General features: G+C 44.5%; 1 pseudogene; it reads right to left on the reverse strand.

Moving 5' to 3' along the window:
* Positions 1 to 97: 97 nt before the first annotated feature.
* On the reverse strand, positions 98 to 21,179 carry LOC135542937 (rab effector MyRIP-like; annotated as a pseudogene).
* Between the last annotated feature and the right edge of the window lie 126 nt (positions 21,180 to 21,305).

The following is a 21,305-nucleotide window of genomic DNA, read 5'->3' on the forward strand; positions in this document are numbered from 1 at the left end:
TCTGCCTGCAATCACGATACCAATATGGGCAAGGCAGAGCGGGCCTTCTTACCTGTAGTGTATGTTAAGATCCCCTCAGAATAGAAACACTCCATAGTTGATGTGATACAATTTATTAGATGCAGAAGCCCAGTGACAGCACAACGCACTGCAGCTTTTCAAATGATACAGTATATATATATATATATATATTTATCCTACTGCAATATTTATAATTGTCATACATATATTTTTTTATATGAATTGAAAGAAAACAGAGATCATTATCCAGACTAGATAACTTGTTATTTCATATCATATTTGTCTGGTCAGTGTCAAGACAACATTTCACTTTTTCATAAAGATATGTACTACGACAATATGAAACAGACACTCAGTTATTTGAATGTAACACAGTGGTGATGTAAGATAGTAAGTCGTTGTGCTTGTTTCCCAGAATCCCATGGAACCCAAAAGGTCATTATTAGACAAGGTCATGATAGTGTACAGTAACTACCACTTTACCAGTGTTCACTAATCAAACTTCATTTTAACACAGAACGTCACCCTGGCCTCTGCTTGAATGTTGGTAACCTATATGGCACAGATTCATCTTTTAAATCAGGAAACTTAGACTGCTTTGCAGCAGGAAGCCCAATTCTGATATTTTTTCCCCACAAATTGCCCTTTTGACCAATCAGATCATTTCATGAGTTTAGCCATCAGATACATTGAGACTGAGAGGATACTTTAGAAAGCGTATGACTTTCAGGCTGTAAACCAGGGTTGTTTTTGCATTGAACATAGCTATGGTGTAGCCTGCTTTTACAGCACATAACTGCTGTGCATTGTGGGTGTGGATATACCATTAACATACTGTAACAACATGGATATGAGATTGACATCAGATATACAGTGGATCAGTGACAGATAAGGTTGAAGGTATATTTCAGTAACTCAGATAATACAGACAGTTTCATTGGGCTTATTCGTCATACAGTCCTTTTACATGTGATTGGATTTCCGTAGGGATCCTGAGCCGTTGCTGGGTTCTGATGGTGGAAACAAGAGGAGATGGTCATAAGCACAGTTGGTCAGGACTCAAAGACAACATATTAGGGGCATCACAATATGCTTTGGGCCTTACTTGTGGGGAAGTCTTGGTTAAACCTTTTCCTGTTCTGTGAACCTGATATCTGTCAGATAGAATAGATGTTTTAGACAACAGCATGTGACAACAATAAGCATCAAAGCAAGCCCAAGAGGGTCTGAAGAGAATGATTGAATTGCACAACACACTCACCTTTTTCTTCCCTGAGGCACTTAGAGCAGCAAGTTTGTTCTCCAAATCAGACACCTAAGAGAGAAGGAAAAGACAGAAAGTACAAATTATACCCCTTCTGAAGGAAAACAAGTTATCTGAAAATAATAGATATGTCAACTAAACGAGCTCTTGTGTGGTATTGTTATTTCTTCATGCATCTCTGTAGGCCACAATGGTTCTTGGAAATCTACAGTTCACAGTGTGCTTTTCAGTCCATACAGCACATCCCTGTTGAATAGAAAGCCTGCTCAGTAGAACCCGCAGTAGAGCCTCGTCACCTACCTCACTCTCAGTGCTCTGGACCCGATGTGCAGTCAGAGCCACCACGTCCTCCAGGTCAGACAGCTCCGAGTCTGTGGCCCCTCCGAAGCGGTTCTTGGCACTCTGCTCCAGATGCCTCAGCTTCTTCTCCAGATCAAAGGACTTCCCTGAGGTCATGTACACCTGGAACAGGGCACAGGACAACCACCACAAATGTACCCTTACAGACGAGCTGCTAACCAAACACCATTAGCAAGCTTTTCCAGACTAGACTGCTTGGAATACAAAGTGAATCTCTGCTTTAAGACAACACAAGACGTCTCTTCGCATGCTTTAAACAAAAGGCTCCAGACCTACACTTGACACACAGCTATTTTGATTGGATTCTGATTGCTTGGGAGGAAAAGAGTGTGATTTTGAAGCTTACATTTTCCTCAAGTTCCCTGTAAGACTCAGCTGCTTTCCTTACTTCTGCCTCGTCAGTTATCATGGGGCTGTCATTAGAGGTTATGGAGGGGAAGTACTCGTTCATGGCGCTTTCAGCGGCATTAATGGTCCTTAGAAACTCTTTGGTGATGTCACAGAGGGCCGCCGCGGTGGATCTCTGGAAGCCATGTAAGGGAACAGAAATCAGCCGCTGGGAACGTACCTACGTCTCCTATATGTAGCGGAGGTGATTTGGAATCACACTTTCGTGATCAGGTGGCACCTGCCTGAGACTTGCTAGCCCAAATGTCACCCTGAAACCACAAGGATTTTGTCTTGGTCTAATGGTGAAGACATTTACATTGACATTGCGGACATTTAGCAAGAGACTCTTATCCAGAGGGACTGACAGTTGGTGCAAGTCCAACTTTTCCTCAGTAAAGCAGCTATCAGCAAAGTGCTGAAGTGCGAGTGAGAAAAGACAAGTGTGAGTATTAGTGCTAGAAAGAGTGTTAAGGATTGTTTTAAGATGTTAACTCTGCGTGCGAGAGGTCCCTGGTTGGAGCCAATGATGTAAACCCTAGATGACTGACAAGGGGTGTTGTTTTGAAGCCACCATACGGCCATTTTGGTACTCCCCCTGCATTTATTAATGTCTACATTGGTTTTTGACAAGTATATTCTATTACAGCCACTTTAATGCATTTAAATTACATTATGTGGGGCCTCCCAAGTGTCGCAGCTGTCTAAGGAACTGCATCACAATGCTGGAGGCGTCACTACAGACCCGGGATCAATCCCAGGCTGTGTTGCAGTCGGCCGTGACCGGGAGAGCCATAAGGCGGCGCACAATTGGCTCAGCGTCGTCCGGGTTAGGGGAGAGTTTGGCCGGCCGGGATGTCATTGTCCCGTTGCGATCTAGTGACTCATTGTGGCGGGTTAAGCGAGCAGTGTGTCAAGAAGCAGTGCAGCTTGGCATGGTCGTGTTTCAGAGGACGCATGACTCTCGACCTTCACCTCTCTCAAGTCCGTAGGGGAGGTGCAACGATGGGACAAGACTTACCACCAATTGGGGAGAAAAAGGGGTAAAAAAAATACAAAAAAACAAAAACACATTTATATTATGTGAACTGAACATAAAAATACAAAATATATTCCTTAAAATATTTGTTGTTGTTGTACTAATGATACTGTCCCCATTACAACAAAGAAATACCTAAATACATGTTATTTTGTTCTTGAAACATTTTATTGAAATACTGTAGAATTCCATTAATTCCTATGGAAGAGTTCTCCTTTGTAGTTCTCCTATGTGGTTCTCCTATGTGGTTCTCCTATGTAGTTCTCCTATGTGGTTCTCCTTTGTAGTTCTCCTATGTGGTTCTCCTATCCCTATGTGGTTCTCCTATGTAGTTCTCCTATGTGGTTCTCCTATGTAGTTCTCCTATGTAGTTCTCCTATGTGGTTCTCCTATGTAGTTCTCCTATGTGGTTCTCCTATGTAGTTCTCCTATGTGGTTCTCCTATGTGGTTCTCCTATGTAGTTCTCCTATGTAGTTCTCCTATGTGGTTCTCCTATGTGGTTCTCCTATGTGGTTCTCCTATGTAGTTCTCCTATGTAGTTTCTCCTATGTAGTTCTCCTATGTAGTTCTCCTATGTGGTTCTCCTATGTAGTTCTCCTATGTGGTTCTCCTATGTTTCTCCTATGTAGTTCTCCTATGTAGTTCTCCTATGTAGTTCTCCTATGTAGTTCTCCTATGTAGTTCTCCTATGTGGTTCTCCTATGTAGTTCTCCTATGTGGTTCTCCTATGTAGTTCTCCTATGTGGTTCTCCTATGTAGTTCTCCTATGTAGTTCTCCTATGTGGTTCTCTCCCTATGTAGTTCTCCTATGTAGTTCTCCTATGTGGTTCTCCTATGTAGTTCTCCTATGTAGTTCTCCTATGTGGTTCTCCTATGTAGTTCTCCTATGTGGTTCTCCTATGTAGTTCTCCTATGTGGTTCTCCTATGTGGTTATCCTATGTAGTTCTCCTATGTAGTTCTCCTATGTAGTTCTCCTATGTGGTTCTCCTATGTGGTTCTCCTATGTGGTTCTCCTATGTAGTTCTCCTATGTGGTTCCCCTATGTAGTTCTCCTATGTGGTTCTCCTATGTAGTTCTCCTATGTAGTTCTCCTATGGAAGAGTACCAATATGGAGGCAGGTGGCTTCAAAACATCTCATTGGCCATTATTTAGCAACAGCAATCCAGGGTTTATACACATCATTGGTTGGATCCTATCACCTCCGCTACAGCTTTTTGGTGTGTGTCTGAGATGTAACAGGATAACAGGACCCCCAAAATTCACCTGCTGAGCCTCGGTGGGCCCCTCATCGCTGGAGGAACTGAGGGGCTCTAGGGGGAGGACTGGGAGGTTACTCTTCACAGCGGCCCTCTTTAATAAAGGGGTCTTCTTCCCCCCTCCTGCTTCCTCGTCGGAGGACGGAACACTGATGTTCCCCGCCAGCTCGCTCAGCTTCCTCCTCAGCTTCTCCTCCTCTATCTGAGCAGCGGTCGGGGACGTCGCCTGTGGATAGAAACAGGTTTGACTTACTAGACTTTTTTCTTTTTTGCTGCTAAGGGAACCTCGAGCCTCAACAGTGCATCTCCAGTGAACTCTGTTCTGGGCAGTTTTCTTGACTTTATTCCAGGTGGACAGAAACAGGGTTGGGGTCAGTTCCATCTAGGTTCTCGTCAGTTTAAGACTTGAATGTTTAGGAGTTGAATTGCTTATGTCTTAAGGAGAAATTCAACAAGGAGGAGTTGTAATGGAAACGAGCCCAACTTAAGTTGGGCAACAACAGGTTAAGGCCAGAGTTAGCTAACAAGTTACCTTTTGATGAACAGCTGTGATTCTCTCTAATATGATTATTCCAAGAAAGATAATGCTCTGTTAGGAGATCAGTAGGAAGCTCTGTTAGGAGAGCAGTAGGAAGCTCTGTTAGGAGATCAGTAGGAAGCTCTGTTAGGAGAGCAGTAGGATGCTCTGTTAGGAGAGCAGTAGGAAGCTCTGTTAGGAGAGCATTAAGAAGCTCTAAGAAGCAACTGTTAGGAGCTCTGTTAGGAGAGCATTAAGAAGCTCTGTTAGGAGAGCAATAAGAAGCTCTGTTAGAGAGAGCAGTAGGAAGCTCTGTTAGGAGAGCAGTAGATGCTCTGTTAGGAGAGCAATAAGAAGCTCTGTTAGAAGCTCTGTTAGGAGAGCAATAAGAAGCTCTGTTAGAGGAGAGCAATAAGAAGCTCTGTTAGAGAGGAGCAGTAGGAAGCTCTGTTAGGAGAGCAATAAGGAGCTCTGTTAGGAGAGCAAGAGCAAGAAGCTCTGTTAGGAGAGCAACAAGAATAAGCTCTGTTAAGAGAGCATTTGGAAGCTCTGTTAGGAGAGCAGTAGGAAGCTCTGTTAGGAGAGCAGTAGGAAGCTCTGTTAGGAGAGCAGTAGGAAGCTCTGTTAGGAGAGCAGTAGGATGCTCTGTTAGGAGAGCAGTAGGAAGCTCTGTTAGGAGAGCAGTAGGATGCTCTGTTAGGAGAGCAGTAGAAAGCTTTGTTAGGAGACCAATAAGAAGCACTGTTAGGAGCTCCGTTAGGAGAGCAATAAGAAGCTCTGTTAGGAGAGCAGTAGAAAGCTTTGTTAGGAGAGCAATAAGAAGCTCTGTTAGGAGAGCAGTAAGAAGCTCTGTTAGGAGAGCAATAAGAAGCTCTGTTAGGAGAGCAATAAGAAGCTCTGTTAGAAGCTCTGTTAGGAGAGCAATAAGAAGCTCTGTTAGGAGAGCAGTAGGAAGCTCTGTTAGGAGAGCAATAAGAAGCTCTGTTAGGAGAGCAATAAGAAGCTCTGTTAGAAGCTCTGTTAGGAGAGCAATAATAAGCTCTGTTAAGGAGAGCAATAAGAAGCTCTGTTAGAGAGCAGTAGGAAGCTCTGTTAGGAGAGCAATAGAAGCTCTGTTAGGAGAGCAATAGAAGCTCTGTTAGGAGAGCAGCTCTGTTAGGAGAGCAATAAGAAGCTCTGTTAGGAGAGCAGTAGGAAGCTCTGTTAGGAGAGCAATAAGAAGCTCTGTTAGGAGAGCAGTAGGAAGCTCTGTTAGGAGAGCAGTAGGAAGCTCTGTTAGGAGAGCAGTAAGAAGCTCTGTTAGGAGAGCAGTAGGAAGCTCTGTTAGGAGACCAATAAGAAGCTCTGTTAGGAGAGCAATAAGAAGCTCTGTTAGGAGAGCAGTAGGAAGGTTTTTAACCCTTTCTTTACCTCATCGCAATAGAATCATCTTGGACTCTGTTAGGAGACTCTCTATGGCTGACATGCGCTGTTTAGTGCATTGAGTATCAATGACAGGAGAGGAAGCTGAGGTGTTGACAGGAGAGGAGTGAGGTGAGACCAATCTGTTGACAGGAGAGGAGTGAGGTGAGACCAAGTGAGGTGAGACCAATACGAAATGACAGGAGAGACAATACTGTTAGGAGAGGAGTGAGGTGAGACCAAGTGAGGTGAGACCAATACGAAATGACAGGAGAGGAGAGGTGAGGTGAGCCAATGTTGACAGGAGAGGAATAAGAAGCTCAGGAGTGAGGTGAGACCAATACAAATGACAGGAGAGAGCAGACCAAGAAGCTCTGTTAGGAGAGGAGTGAGGTGAGACCTGTTGAGAGGAGAGACAATAAAATGACAGGAGAGTTAGGAGAGACCAATACAAATGACAGGAGAGGAATGAGGAGAGACCAAGTGAGGTGAGACCAATACTGACAGGAGAGAGCAGACCAAGTGAGGTGAGACCAATACAAAATGACAGGAGAGGAATGAGGTGAGACCAAGTAGGAGAGACCAATACAAAATGACAGGAGAGGAATGAGGTGAGACCAATACAAATGAAGAGGAATGAGGTGAGACCAATACAAATGACAGGAGAGGAATGAAGGTGAGACCAATACAAATGACAGGAGAGGAATGAGGTGAGACCAAGAGGTGAGACCAATACAAAATGACAGGAGAAGAATAGGTGAGACCAATACAAATGACAGGAGAGGAGTGAGGTTGAGACCAAGTGAGGTGAGACCAATAAGAAAATGACAGGAGAGGAGTGAGAAGCTCCAAGTGAGGTGAGACCAATACAAATGACAGGAGAGGAGCAAGACCAATACAAATGACAGGAGAGGTTTGAGGTGAGACCAATACAAATGACAGGAGAGGAATGAGGTGAGACCAAGTGAGGTGAGACCAATGGAAAATGACAGGAGAAGAATGAGGTGAGACCAATACACTGACAGGAGGAGTGAGGTGAGACCAAGTGAGGTGAGACCAAAATGACAGGAGAGGAGTGAGGTGAGACCAATACAAATGACAGGAGAGGAATGAGGTGAGACCAAGTGAGGTGAGACCAATACAAAATGACAGGAGAGGAGTGAGGTGAGACCAAGTGAGGTGAGACCAATACAAAATGACAGGAGAGGAGTGAGGTGAGACCAATACAAATGACAGGAGAGGAGTGAGGTGAGACCAATACAAAATGACAGGAGAGGAGTGAGGTGAGACCAATACAAATGACAGGAGAGGAATGAGGTGAGACCAAGTGAGGTGAGACCAATACAAAATGACAGGAGAGGAGTGAGGTGAGACCAATACAAATGACAGGAGAGGAGTGAGGTGAGACCAATACAAATGACAGGAGAGGAGTGAGGTGAGACCAAGTGAAATGACAGGAGAGGAGTGAGACCAATACAAAATGACAGGAGAGGAATGAGGTGAGACCAATACAAATGACAGGAGAGGAATGAGGTGAGACCAATACAAAATGACAGGAGAAGAATGAGGTGAGACCAATACAAAATGACAGGAGAAGAATGAGGTGAGACCAAGTGAGGTGAGACCAATACAAAATGACAGGAGAGGAGTGAGGTGAGACCAATACAAAATGACAGGAGAGGAGTGAGGTGAGACCAAGTGAGGTGAGACCAATACAAAATGACAGGAGAAGAATGAGGTGAGACCAATACAAAATGACAGGAGAGGAATGAGGTGAGACCAAGTGAGGTGAGACCAATACAAAATGACAAACCAATGACAGGAGAGGAATGAGGTGAGACCAATACAAAATGACAGGAGAAGAATGAGGTGAGACCAATACAAAATGACAGGAGAGGAATGAGGTGACCAATACAAAATGACAGGAGAGGAATGAGGTGTGACCAATACAAAATGACAGGAGAGGAATGAGGTGTGACCAATACAAAATGACAGGAGAAGAATGAGGGGAGACCAATACAAAATGTACATTGTGCATGAATCGAGACGCAAACCTGACACAAGGTTGGATATTGTATTACACCAGACTTGCATGGAGTAATCACTCAAAATAGACCTTCTAATCATTGGCTGAGCAGAGCAGCTGATTACACCCTATTCTACATCCTACAATCAAAGCTTGTTGCCATCAATCCCACACAAATGATCAATGAACCTTCCAGGTACAACCCCAAAGCCATAAACACGGGCACCCTCATAGATATCATCCTAACCAACTTGCCCTCCAAAGACACCTCTGCTCTTTTCAACCAGGATATCAGCGATCACTGCCTCATTGCCTGTATCTGTAATGGGTCAGTGGTCAAACGACCTCCACTCATCACTGTCAAATGCTCCCTGAAACACTTCAGCAAGCATGCCTTTCTAATCGACCTGACCGGGGTATCCTGGAATGGATATTGACCTCATCCCTTCAGTAGAGGATGCCTGGTTATTCTTTAAAAATGCCTTCCTCACCATCTTAAATAAGCATGCCCCATTCAAAAAATGTAGAACCAGGAACAGATATAGCCCTTTCTCTGCAGACCTGACTGCCCTTAACCAGCACAAAAACATCCTGTGACATTCTGCATTAGCATCGAACAGCCCCGTGATATGCAACTTTTCGGTGAAGTAAGAAACCAATATACACAGGCATAGAAAAGCCAAGGCTAGCTTTTTCAAACAGAAATTTGCTTCCTGCAACACAAACTCAAAAAGGTTCTGGGACACTGTAAAGTCCATGGAGAATAAGAGCACCTCCTCCCAGCTGTCCATTGCACTGACACTAGGAAACTCACCACAGATAAATCCACTATAATTGAGAATTTCAATAAGCATTTTTCTACGGCTGGCCATGCTTTCCACCTGGCTACCCCTACCCCGGTCAACAGCACTGCACCCCCCACAGCAACTCGCCCAAGCCTTCCCCATTTCTCCTTCTCCCAAATCCAGTCAGCTGATGTTCCGAAAGAGTTGCAAATCTGGACCCCTACAAATCAGCAGGGCTAGACAATCTGGACCCTTTCTTTCTAAAATGATCTGCCTAAATTATTGCAACCCCTATTACTAGCCTGTTCAACTTCTCTTTCATGTCATCTGAGATTCCCAAAGATTGGAAAGCAGCTGCGGTCATCCCCCTATTCAAAGGGGGGGGGACACTCTTGACCCAAACTGCTACAGACCTATATCTATCCTACCCTGCCTTTCTAAGGTCTTCGAAAGCCAAGTTAACAAACAGATTACCGACCATTTTGAATCCCACCGTACCTTCTCCCCAATGCAATCGGGTTTCAGAGCTGGTCATGGGTGCACCTCAGCCACGCTCAAGGTCCTAAACAATATCTTAACCACCATCGATAAGAAACAATACTGTGCAGCCGTATTCATTGACCTGGCCAAGGCTTTCGACTCTGTCAATCACCACATCCTCATCAGCAGACTCAACAGCCTCAGTTTCTCAAATGATTGCCTCGCCTGGTTCACCAACTACTTTTCCGATAGAGTTCAGTGTGTCAAATCAGAGGGCCTGTTGTCCGGGCCTCTGGCAGTCTCTATGGGGTGCCACAAGGTTCAATTCTTGGGCCAACTCTTTTCTCTGTATACATCAATGATGTTGCTCTTGCTGCTGGTGAGTTTCTGATCCACCTCTACGCAGACGACACCATTCTGTATACTTCTGGCCCTTCTTTGGAAACTGTGTTAACTACACTCCAGATGAGCTTCAATGCCATACAACTCTCCTTCCGTAGCCTCTAACTGCTCTTAAATACAAGTAAAACTAAATGCATGCTCTTCAACCGATCGCTGCCTACATCTGCCCGCCCGCCCAGCATCACTACTCTGGACGGTTCTGACTTAGAATATGTGGACAACTACAAATACCTAGGTGTCCGGTTAGACTGTAAACTCTCCTTCCAGACTCACATCAAACATCTCCAATCCAAAGTTAAATCTAGAATTGGCTTCCTATTTTGCAACAAAGTATCCTTCACTCATGCTGCCAAACATACCCTCGTAAAACTGACCATCCTACCGACCCTCGACTTCGGCGATGTCATTTACAAAATAGCCTCCAACACTCTACTCAACAAATTGGATGCAGTCTATCACAGTGCCATCAGTTTTGTCACCAAAGCCCCATACACTACCCACCACTGCGACCTGTACGCTCTCGTTGGCTGGCCCTCGCTTCATACTCGTCGCCAAACTCACTGGTTCCAGGTCATCTACAAGACTCTGCTAGGTAAAGTCCCGCCTTATCTCAGCTCGCTGGTCACCATAGCAGCACCCACTCATAGCACGCGCTCCAGCAGGTATATCTCACTGGTCACCCCCAGGGCCAATTCCTCCTTTGGCCGCCTCTCCTTCCAGTTTTCTGCTGCCAATGACTGGAACGAACTACAAAAAATCTCTGAAACTGGAAACACATCTCCCTCACCAGCTTTGAGCACCAGCTGTCAGAGCAGCTCACAGATCACTGCACCTGTACATAGCCCATCTATAAATAGCCCAAACAATTACCTCATCCCCTACTGTATTTATTTATTTATTTTGCACCCTAGTATTTCTACTTTGCACATTCACCTACTGAAAATCTACCATTCCAGTGTTTTACTTGCTATATTGTATTTACTTTGCCACCATGGCCTTTTTTTGCCTTTACCTCCCTTATCTCACCTCATTTGCTCACATTGTATATAGACTTGTTTTTCTACTGTATTATTGTCTGTGTTTGTTTTACTCCATGTGTAACTCTGTGTTGTTGTATGTGTTGAACTGCTTTGCTTTATCTTGGCCAGGTCGCAATTGTAAATGAGAACTTGATCTCAACTTGCCTACCTGGTTAAACAAAGGTGAAATAAATAAAATACAAATTTTAAAAAATCTTTAATTATCCAAATCAAGAAACAAAGTTGTCTTTGTTCTGCTCTCTGAAGTTCAATCCACTAAAAACCCCAGCATGCATCACTTGAGACACACAACTTCCAATAAATACATGTACAATGTAAATCAGCCCAACAGTGTTTGAAATCTATCTTCCCAGGCTTGAGTGGAAGGACAAGTCCACCCTTGTTTGTCAGTTAATGTGGTTAATTTTCTATGGTCAGGGTAGTTTAATAGTGAAGAGAGACGTCATCTGTCTCATGTCAGGGTAGTTTAATAGAAGAGAGACGTCATCTGTCTCATGTCAGGGTAGTTTAATAGTGAAGAGAGATGTCATCTGTCTCATGTCAGGGTAGTTTAATAGTGAAGAGAGATGTCATCTGTCTCATGTCAGGGTAGTTTAATAGTGGAGAGAGACGTCATCTGTCTCATGTCAGGGTAGTTTAATAGTGGAGAGAGATGTCATCTGTCTCATGTCAGGGTAGTTTAATAGTGATCTGTCTCATGTCAGGGTAGTTTAATAGTGGAGAGAGACATCTGTCTCATGTCAGGGTAGTTTAATAGTGGAGAGAGACGTCATCTGTCTCATGTCAGGGTAGTTTAATAGTGGAGAGAGACGTCATCTGTCTCATGTCAGGGTAGTTTAATAGTGGAGAGAGACGTCATCTGTCTCATGTCATAGTTTAATAGTGGAGAGAGAGTTCTGTCTCATGTCAGGGTAGTTTAATAGAGAGAGAGGCATCATCTGTCTCATGTCAGGGTAGTTTAATAGTGGAGAGAGACGTCATCTGTCTCATGTCAGGGTAGTTTAATAGTGGAGAGAGACGTCATCTGTCTCATGTCAGGGTAGTTTAATAGTGAAGAGAGATGCCATCTGTCTCATGTCAGGGTAGTTTAATAGTGAAGAGAGATGCCATCTGTCTCATGTCAGAGTAGTTTAATAGTGGAGAGAGACGTCATCTGTCTCATGTCAGGGTAGTTTAATAGTGGAGAGAGACGTCATCTGTCTCATGTCAGGGTAGTTTAATAGTGGAGAGAGACGTCATCTGTCTCATGTCAGGGTAGTTTAATAGTGAAGAGAGACGTCATCTGTCTCATGTCAGGGTAGTTTAATAGTGGAGAGAGACGTCATCTGTCTCATGTCAGGGTAGTTTAATAGTGGAGAGAGACGTCATGTGTCTCATCTCTGTTTCAGCTCTATTTCACTCTCTCCTTCTCACACACACACACCAACACACATCCTACCGGTTGCTGTGTTGGGGCCTGCAGGTTCTCGTGAGAGCCAACTCGGCTGTAGGAAGGGCGTCGGCGATAGGGGGTCTGGTACATGGTGTTGCGCCCTCCCTCCTCCTCTTCTGACGTGTCCACATAGTGCTGGCGGTTCATAGAGGAGCTGATCTTGGATAGGGAGCGGGCACGCACCATCCCATACTGCCCATCGTCTGAGGACCATCGCTTTAGCTCAGGTTATATTACAAAATGTCGGTTTGGCGTGAGATTACTGTTGTTGTAGTATTGTAATGCCATTACATTGCAAACTAACCAGCTCTGATTTAATGTCTGTGTGTGTGTGGGAGTGTGTGTGTGCGTGTTGCTTACCAGGGCGCATGTTGTACCTATCCAGGCTCTTCCTACGGTTCATGCGGTGGTGTTGCTGCTGCATGGAATCCATGAACTCCATGTCACCCCGGTGACCACCACCTCGCTCCTCCTGGATCTGCTGTAGGTGACATAACCATCACAACCTGAAATAAACCCCTATTCCCACAATGCACTACTTTTGGCTAGTAGAAACCAGGACTGTTTGGTCCGTCTACCTGGTAGGATTGTCGACGAGAGTGAGTGCGAGAGTGGGGTGGAACATACTCTTCTATATCCACATCCAAGTCCATGGGATGAACAGAGAGCAGGCGCTTGTTCTTTCTCATCTGACAGAACAACAGGATGGAGACATAAAGAGAAGGAGTGAGTCTGGGATATGATATCCAGTTTCTCAAGAACGATATTGAGAGGAGAAACTGTTTACCATTTTGTATCGCTGAGCTTCTGCTTCTGCGTAGTCCTCATCATGACCATTGTACCTATCATCTACAGGGGAGAGAGGGAGAAGAAGGGGTGACTTTTTTATCTCAAATTGTGTAACCCCTTGTTACGTTTGTATATCATAGTGCTTATGCTGGTGTTGTCAACTCCGCTATGATATGCAAAAGTACCACAGGGTTAAGCAGTTTTCAGGTATGTTGAAATATTGATATATTTTTCCCATTGCCTTCGTCTATTCTACTTACTGCGGAAATCAGGCATGCTTTGTGTGTCACTGTCACGACGGGCACCTGTGAAGACAGAGAGAAGTGATATTCTGTTATTAATAGTTATATAGACAGTACCAGTCACCTGCTCATTCCAAGATCTTTATTTTTACTATTTTCTACATTGTACAATAATAGTGAAGACATCAAAACTATAAAATAACACATGGAATCAAAATATATTTTATATTTGAGATTCTTCAAAGTTGCCACCCTTTGCCTTGATGACAGCTTTGCACACTCTTGGCATTCTCTCAACCAGCATCATGAGGTAGTAACCTGGAATACATTTCAATGAACAGGGGTTCCTTGTTAAAAGTTCATTTGTGGAATTACTTTCCTTCTTAATGCGTTTGAGCCAATCAGTTGTGTTCTGACAAGGTAGGGGTGGTATACAGAAGATAGCCCAATTTGGTAAAAGACCAAGTCCATATTATAGGAAGAACAGCTTAAATAAGCAACGAGAAACGACAGGACATCATTACTTTAGGACATGAAGGTCAGTCAACCCGGAAAATTTCAAGAACTTTGAAAGTTTCTTCAAGTGCAGTCGCAGAAACCATTAAGCGCTATGATGAAACTGGCTCTCATGACGACCGCCACAGGAAAGGAAGATCCAGAGTTACCTCTGCTGCAGAGGATATGTTCATTAGAGTTACCAGCCTCAGAAATTGCAGCCCAAATAAATGCTTCACAGAGTTCAAGTAACAGACACATCTCAACATCAACTGTTCAGAGGAGACTGCGTGAATCAGGCCTTCATGGTCGAATTGCTGCAAAGAAACCACTACTAAAAGATATCAATAATAAGAAGAGACTTGCTTGGGCCAAGAAACATGAGCAATGAACATTAGACCGTTGGAAATCTGTCCTTTGGTCTGTTGAGTCCAAATTTGAGATTTTTGGTTCCAATCGCCGCGTCTTTATGAGACGCAGAGTAGGTGAATGGATGATCTGGATGAATGGATGATCAAGGCACACTTAACCAGCATGGCTACCACAGCAGTCTGCAGTAATACGCCGTCCCATCTGGTTTTCCCTTAGTGGGACCATCATTTGTTTTTCAACAGGACACCGACCCAAAACACACCTCCATTTGACCAAGAAGGAGAGTGATGGAGTGCTGCATCAGATGACCTGGCCTCCACAATCACCTGACCTCAACTGAATTTAAATGGTTTGGGATGAGTTGGACCGCAGAGTGAAGGAAAAGCAGCCAACAAGTGCTCAGCATATGTGGGAACTCCTTCAAGACTGTTGGAAAAACATTCCAGGTGAAGCTGGTTGAGAGTGTGCAAAGCTGCCAAGAGTGTGCAAAGCTGTCATCAAGGCAATAATCAAAAATATATTTTGATTTGTTTGACACTTTTTTGGTTACTACATGATTCCAGATTATTTAATAGTTTTGATGTCTTCTCTATTCTACAATGTAGAAAATAGTAAAAATAAAGAAAAACCCTTGAATGAGTAGGTGTGTCCAAACTTTTGACTGGTACTGTACTTCAAATCATCTCTTTGTCCTATGTGAGGTCTGGGTCAAGAGGACTGTTAGAATACAGAACAGACAACAGTCACTCAGTTCTAGAACACTGTTCCCAGTTCTAGAACTCTACATGTGACCATTAGTGGAGGCTGGTGGGAGGAGCTATAGGAGGACAGGCTCATTGTAATGGCTGGAATGGAATCAATGGAACGGAGTCAAACATGTGGTTTCCATATTTTTAATGTGTTTGATACCATTCCGTTTACAATGAGCCCGTCCTCCTATAGCTCCTCCCACCAGCTGCCAGTGGTGACCATATGTCATCATAGCATGGCTATGTCACCCCGGTGTCAAGTACAGGCCCTGCCATGTGACTCTTCATTACAGCCAGCCATGTGTCACACTCATGATCATTTGGTGACCAAAATGTGACACTCGGACACTCTCAACAACAACCACAACTGTAACATGTGATTACATTTAGAAGTATGCACAATGACTCAATAATCAAACAAAAAGAACCCACCCTCTCCATTGAGTCGCTTGTAAAGAGACTTCATCACCTTGGCACTGCCGAAGCGCTTGAAACGGGTGCGCACATTGTCATGGTACCATCCCACTGTTCCAATTTTCAGGACCCTGCAAGGTAAACACAAGAGTCACTCCAGTCTCAATATGAACCCCATAGAGCTAGGAGAGTCACTCCAGTCTTAATATGAACCCCATAGAGCTAGGAGAGTCACTCCAGTCTCAATATGAACCCCATAGAGCTAGGAGAGTCACTCCAGTCTCAATATGAACCCCATAGAGCTAGGAGAGTCACTCCAGTCTCAATATGAACCCCATACTCCAGTCTCAGCTAGGAGAGTCACTCCAGTCTCAATATGAACCCCATAGAGCTAGGAGAGTCACTCCAGTCTTAATATGAACCCCATAGAGCTAGGAGAGTCACTCCAGTCTCAATATGAACCCCATAGAGCTAGGAGAGTCACTCCAGTCTTAATATGAACCCCATAGAGCTAGGAGAGTCACTCCAGTCTCAATATGAACCCCATAGAGCTAGGAGAGTCACTCCAGTCTTAATATGAACCCCATAGAGCTTAGAGTCACTCCAGTCTCAATATGAACCCCATAGAGCTAGGAGAGTCACTCCAGTCTCAATATGAACCCCATAGAGCTAGGAGAGTCACTCCAGTCTCAATATGAACCCCATAGAGCTAGGAGAGTCACTCCAGTCTCAATATGAACCCCATAGAGCTAGGAGAGTCACTCCAGTCTCAATATGAACCCCATTGGAGAGTCTCAATATGGAGCTTGGAGAGTCACTCCAGTCTTAATATGAACCCCAGTCTCAATATGAACCCCATAGAGCTAGGAGAGTCACTCCAGTCTCAATATGAACCCCATAGAGCTAGGAGAGTTACTCCAGTCTCAATATGAACCCCATAGAGCTAGGAGAGTCACTCCAGTCTCAATATGAACCCCATAGAGCTAGGAGAGTCACTCCAGTCTCAATATGAACCCCATAGAGCTAGGAGAGTCACTCCAGTCTCAATATGAACCCCATAGAGCTTGTAGAGTTACTCCAGTCTCAATATGAATCCCATAGAGCTTGGAGAGTCAATCCAGTCTCAATATGAACCCCATAGAGCTTGGAGAGTCACTCCAGTCTCAATATGAACCCCACAGAGCTTGGAGAGTCACTCCAGTCTCAATATGAACCCCATAGAGCTAGGAGAGTCACTCCAGTCTCAATATGAACCCCATAGAGCTAGGAGAGTTACTCCAGTCTCAATATGAACCCCATAGAGCTAGGAGAGTCACTCCGGTCTCAATATGAACCCCATAGAGCTAGGAGAGTCACTCCAGTCTCAATATGAACCCCATAGAGCTAGGAGAGTCACTCCAGTCTCAATATGAACCCCATAGAGCTAGGAGAGTTACTCCAGTCTCAATATGAACCCCATAGAGCTAGGAGAGTCACTCCAGTCTCAATATGAACCCCATAGAGCTAGGAGAGTCACTCCAGTCTCAATATGAACCCCATAGAGCTAGGAGAGTCACTCCAGTCTTAATAGAGCTAGGAGAGTCACTCCAGTCTCAATATGAACCCCATAGAGCTAGGAGAGTCACTCCAGTCTCAATATGAACCCCATAGAGCTAGGAGAGTCACTCCAGTCTCAATATGAACCCCATAGAGCTAGGAGAGTCACTCCAGTCTCAATATGAACCCCATAGAGCTAGGAGAGTCACTCCAGTCTCAATATGAACCCCATAGAGCTAGGAGAGTTACTCCAGTCTCAATATGAACCCCATAGAGCTAGGAGAGTCACTCCAGTCTCAATATGAACCCCATAGAGCTAGGAGAGTCACTCCAGTCTCAATATGAACCCCATAGAGCTAGGAGAGTCACTCCAGTCTCAATATGAACCCATAGAGCTAGGAGAGTCAAGTCTCAATATGAACCCCATAGAGCTAGGAGCTCCAGTCTCAATATGAACCCCATAGAGCTAGGAGAGTCACTCCAGTCTCAATATGAACCCCATAAGAGCTAGGAGAGTTACTCCAGTCTCAATATGAACCCCATAGAGCTAGGAGAGTCACTCCAGTCTCAATAACCCCATAGAGCTAGGAGAGTTACTCCAGTCTCAATATGAACCCCATAGAGCTAGGAGAGTCACTCCAGCCTCAATATGAACCCCATAGAGCTAGGAGAGTCACTCCAGTCTCAATATGAACCCCATAGAGCTAGGAGAGTCACTCCAGTCTCAATATGAACCCCATAGAGCTAGGAGAGTTACTCCAGTCTCAATATGAACCCCATAGAGCTTGGAGAGTCACTCCAGTCTCAATATGAACCCCATAGAGCTAGGAGAGTCACTCCAGTCTCAATATGAACCCCATAGAGCTAGGAGAGTTACTCCAGTCTCAATATGAACCCCATAGAGCTAGGAGAGTTACTCCAGTCTCAATATGAACCCCATAGAGCTAGGAGAGTCACTCCAGTCTCAATATGAACCCCATAGAGCTAGGAGAGTCACTCCAGCCTCAATATGAACCCCATAGTGCTAGGAGAGTCACGTCAGTCTCAATATGAACCCCATAGAGCTAGGAGAGTCACTCCAGTCTCAATATGAACCCCATAGAGCTAGGAGAGTCACTCCAGTCTCAATATGAACCCCATAGAGCTAGGAGAGTCACTCCAGTCTTAATATGAACCCCATAGAGCTAGGAGAGTCTCCAGTCTCAATATGAACCCCATAGAGCTAGGAGAGTCACTCCAGTCTCAATATGAACCCCATAGAGCTAGGAGAGTTACTCCCAGTCTCAATATGAACCCCATAGAGCTTGGAGAGTCACTCAGTCTCAATATGAACCCCATAGAGCTAGGAGAGTCACTCCAGTCTCAATATGAACCCCATAGAGCTAGGATAGTTACTCCAGTCTCAATATGAACCCCATAGAGCTAGGAGAGTCACTCCAGTCTCAATATGAACCCCATAGAGCTAGGAGAGTCACTCCAGTCTCAATATGAACCCCATAGAGCTAGGAGAGTCACTCCAGTCTCAATATGAACCCCATAGAGCTAGGAGAGTCACTCCAGTCTCAATATGAACCCCATAGAGCTAGGATAGTTACTCCAGTCTCAATATGAACCCCATAGAGCTAGGAGAGTCACTCCAGTCTCAATATGAACCCCATAGAGCTAGGATAGTTACTCCAGTCTCAATATGAACCCCATAGAGCTTGGAGAGTCACTCCAGTCTCAATATGAACCCCATAGAGCTAGGAGAGTCACTCCAGTTTCAATATGAACCCCATCTAATATGAACCCCATAGAGCTAGGAGAGTCACTCCAGTCTCAATATGAACCCCATAGAGCTAGGAGCGTTACTCCAGTCTCAATATGAACCCCATAGAGCTAGGAGAGTCACTCCAGTCTTAATATGAAACCCACAGAGCTAGGAGAGTTACTCCAGTCTCAATATGAACCCCATAGAGCTAGGAGAGTTACTCCAGTCTCAATATGAACCCCATAGAGCTAGGAGAGTCACTCCAGTCTCAATATGAACCCCATAGAGCTAGGAGAGTCACTCCAGTCTCAATATGGAATGGAATGTATATGAACCCCATAGAGCTAGAATAGTTTCCTGACCATGTCACCTGAACAGGACTCTTGGCCCTATTCTATATAACTATATATTATTACTAGCCTTCTAAGAGTTGGCCCTACTATAACTATATATTATTACTATCCTTCTAAGAGTTGGCCCTCTTCTCTAACTATATATTATAACTAGCCTTCTAAGTTGGCCCTCTTCTCTGACTGCCTGAAGCTTCATAATGATACAGACGATCTGGGTTCAAGACCTGGTCAGTCAAACACGATTGCAAATGTTTCCAAACCCATCTGTTATTACTATGTGTTCAGGAGAATCTCTTAATGCTGTGTGTTCAGGATGCCTTGACACCCACGGCCCCCACCTTGTCATACGACAGGGTCGCACACCCAGCCGTGATCCTTCTTGTTGTAGCGGCTGCATGTGCTACTTGCAGGTGTACATCTTACAGTCTATGCACTGACGCTTACTGTTGACCAGAAACTTGAAGGGCTGCAGACAGCGGATACAGTGAGAGTCTACCAGGGTGGTCTGAGTACCCAGCAGCTCAATCTTAGTGTCCTCCTTCTCTATCTTAGTCTTTAGGTCCCTAGAGGAGAGGGGGATGGGGGATAGGAGGGGATAGGGAGAGGAGGGAGGGGAGGGAGGGAGAGGAGAAGGAGAGGAGATGAGAAGAGGGGGAGGGGGAGAAGAGAGGGGAAGAGGAGCAGAGAGAGGAGGGAGGGGATGGGAGAGCAGGGAGAAGGAGAAGAGCAGAGAAGAGGGGGAGGGGAGGGAATAGAGAAGTGATGAAATCATTATACAGTATATTAGTATATGGAATTAAATCATTATACAGTAGATTAGTATATGTCAAGTCAAATCAAATTACATTAGTCACTTGCGCCGAATACAACAGGTGTAGTAGAGCTTACAGTGAAATGCTTACTTACGAGCCCCTAAACAACAATGCAGTTTTTTTTAAATACAGATAAAAATAAGAGTTAAAGTAACACGTCATTAAAGAGTAAGTAAATGAACAAAAGCAGCAGTAAAATAACAATAGTGAGACTATATACAAGGAGGTACCGATACAGAGTCAATGTGCCGGGGCACCCGTTAGTTGAGGTAGTATGTACATGTAGGTAGAGTTATTAAAGGGACTATGCATAGATGACAACAGAGAGTAGGGGGGGGGGCAATACAAATAGCCATTTGACTAGATGTTCAGGAGTTTCCAGGATCCAGTTGCAGAGGGAGGTGTTTAGTCCCAGGGTCCTTAGCTTATTGATGAGCTTTGAGGGCACTACGGTTTTGAGTGCTGAGCTGTAGTCAATGAATAGCATTCTCACATTTTTATTTTATTTGATTTATTTCATCTTTATTTAACCAGGTATGCTAGTTGAGAACCATTTCTCATTTACAACTGCGACCTGGCCAAGATAAAGCAAAGTAGTTTGACACATACAACAACACAGAGTTACACATGGAATAAGCAAACATACAGTCAATAATACAGTAGAAAAAGTCTATATACAGTGTGTGCAAATGAGGTAAGTTAAGGCGATAAATAGGCCATAGTGGCGAAGTAATTACAATATACCAATAAACCTCTGGAGTGACAGATGTGCAGAAGATGAATGTGCAAGTAGAGATACTGGGGTGCAAAGGAGCAAGATAAATAAATAAATACAGTAAGGGGATGAGGTAGTTGGATGGGTTATTTACAGATGGGCTATGTACAGGTCAAATCAAATCAAATCAAATGTATTTATATAGCCCTTCGTACATCAGCTGATATCTCAAAGTGCTGTACAGAAACCCAGCATAAAACCCCAAACAGCAAGCAATGCAGGTGTAGAAGCATGGTGGCTAGGAAAAACTCCCTCGAAGTGAGGCAAGCAATACAGGTGCAGTGATCTGTGAGCTGCTCTGACAGCTGGTGCTTAAAACTAGTGAGGGAGATATGAGTCTTCACCTTCAGTGATTTTGCAGTTCGTTCCAGTCATTGGCAGCAGAGAATTGAAAGGAATGGCGGCCAAGGGGAATTGGCTTTGGGGATGACCAGTGAGATATACCTGTTGGAGCGCATGCTATGGGTGGGTGCTGCCATGGTGACCAGTGAGCTGAGTTAAGGCGGGGGCTTTACCTAGCAAAGACTTGTAGATGACCTGGAGCCAGTGGGTTTGGCGATGAGTATGAAGCGAGGGCCAGCCAACGAGCGTACAGGTCGCAGTGG

Source organism: Oncorhynchus masou, chromosome 7, assembly GCF_036934945.1.
Source record: "Oncorhynchus masou masou isolate Uvic2021 chromosome 7, UVic_Omas_1.1, whole genome shotgun sequence".
NCBI classification, from domain to species: Eukaryota; Metazoa; Chordata; class Actinopteri; order Salmoniformes; family Salmonidae; genus Oncorhynchus; species Oncorhynchus masou.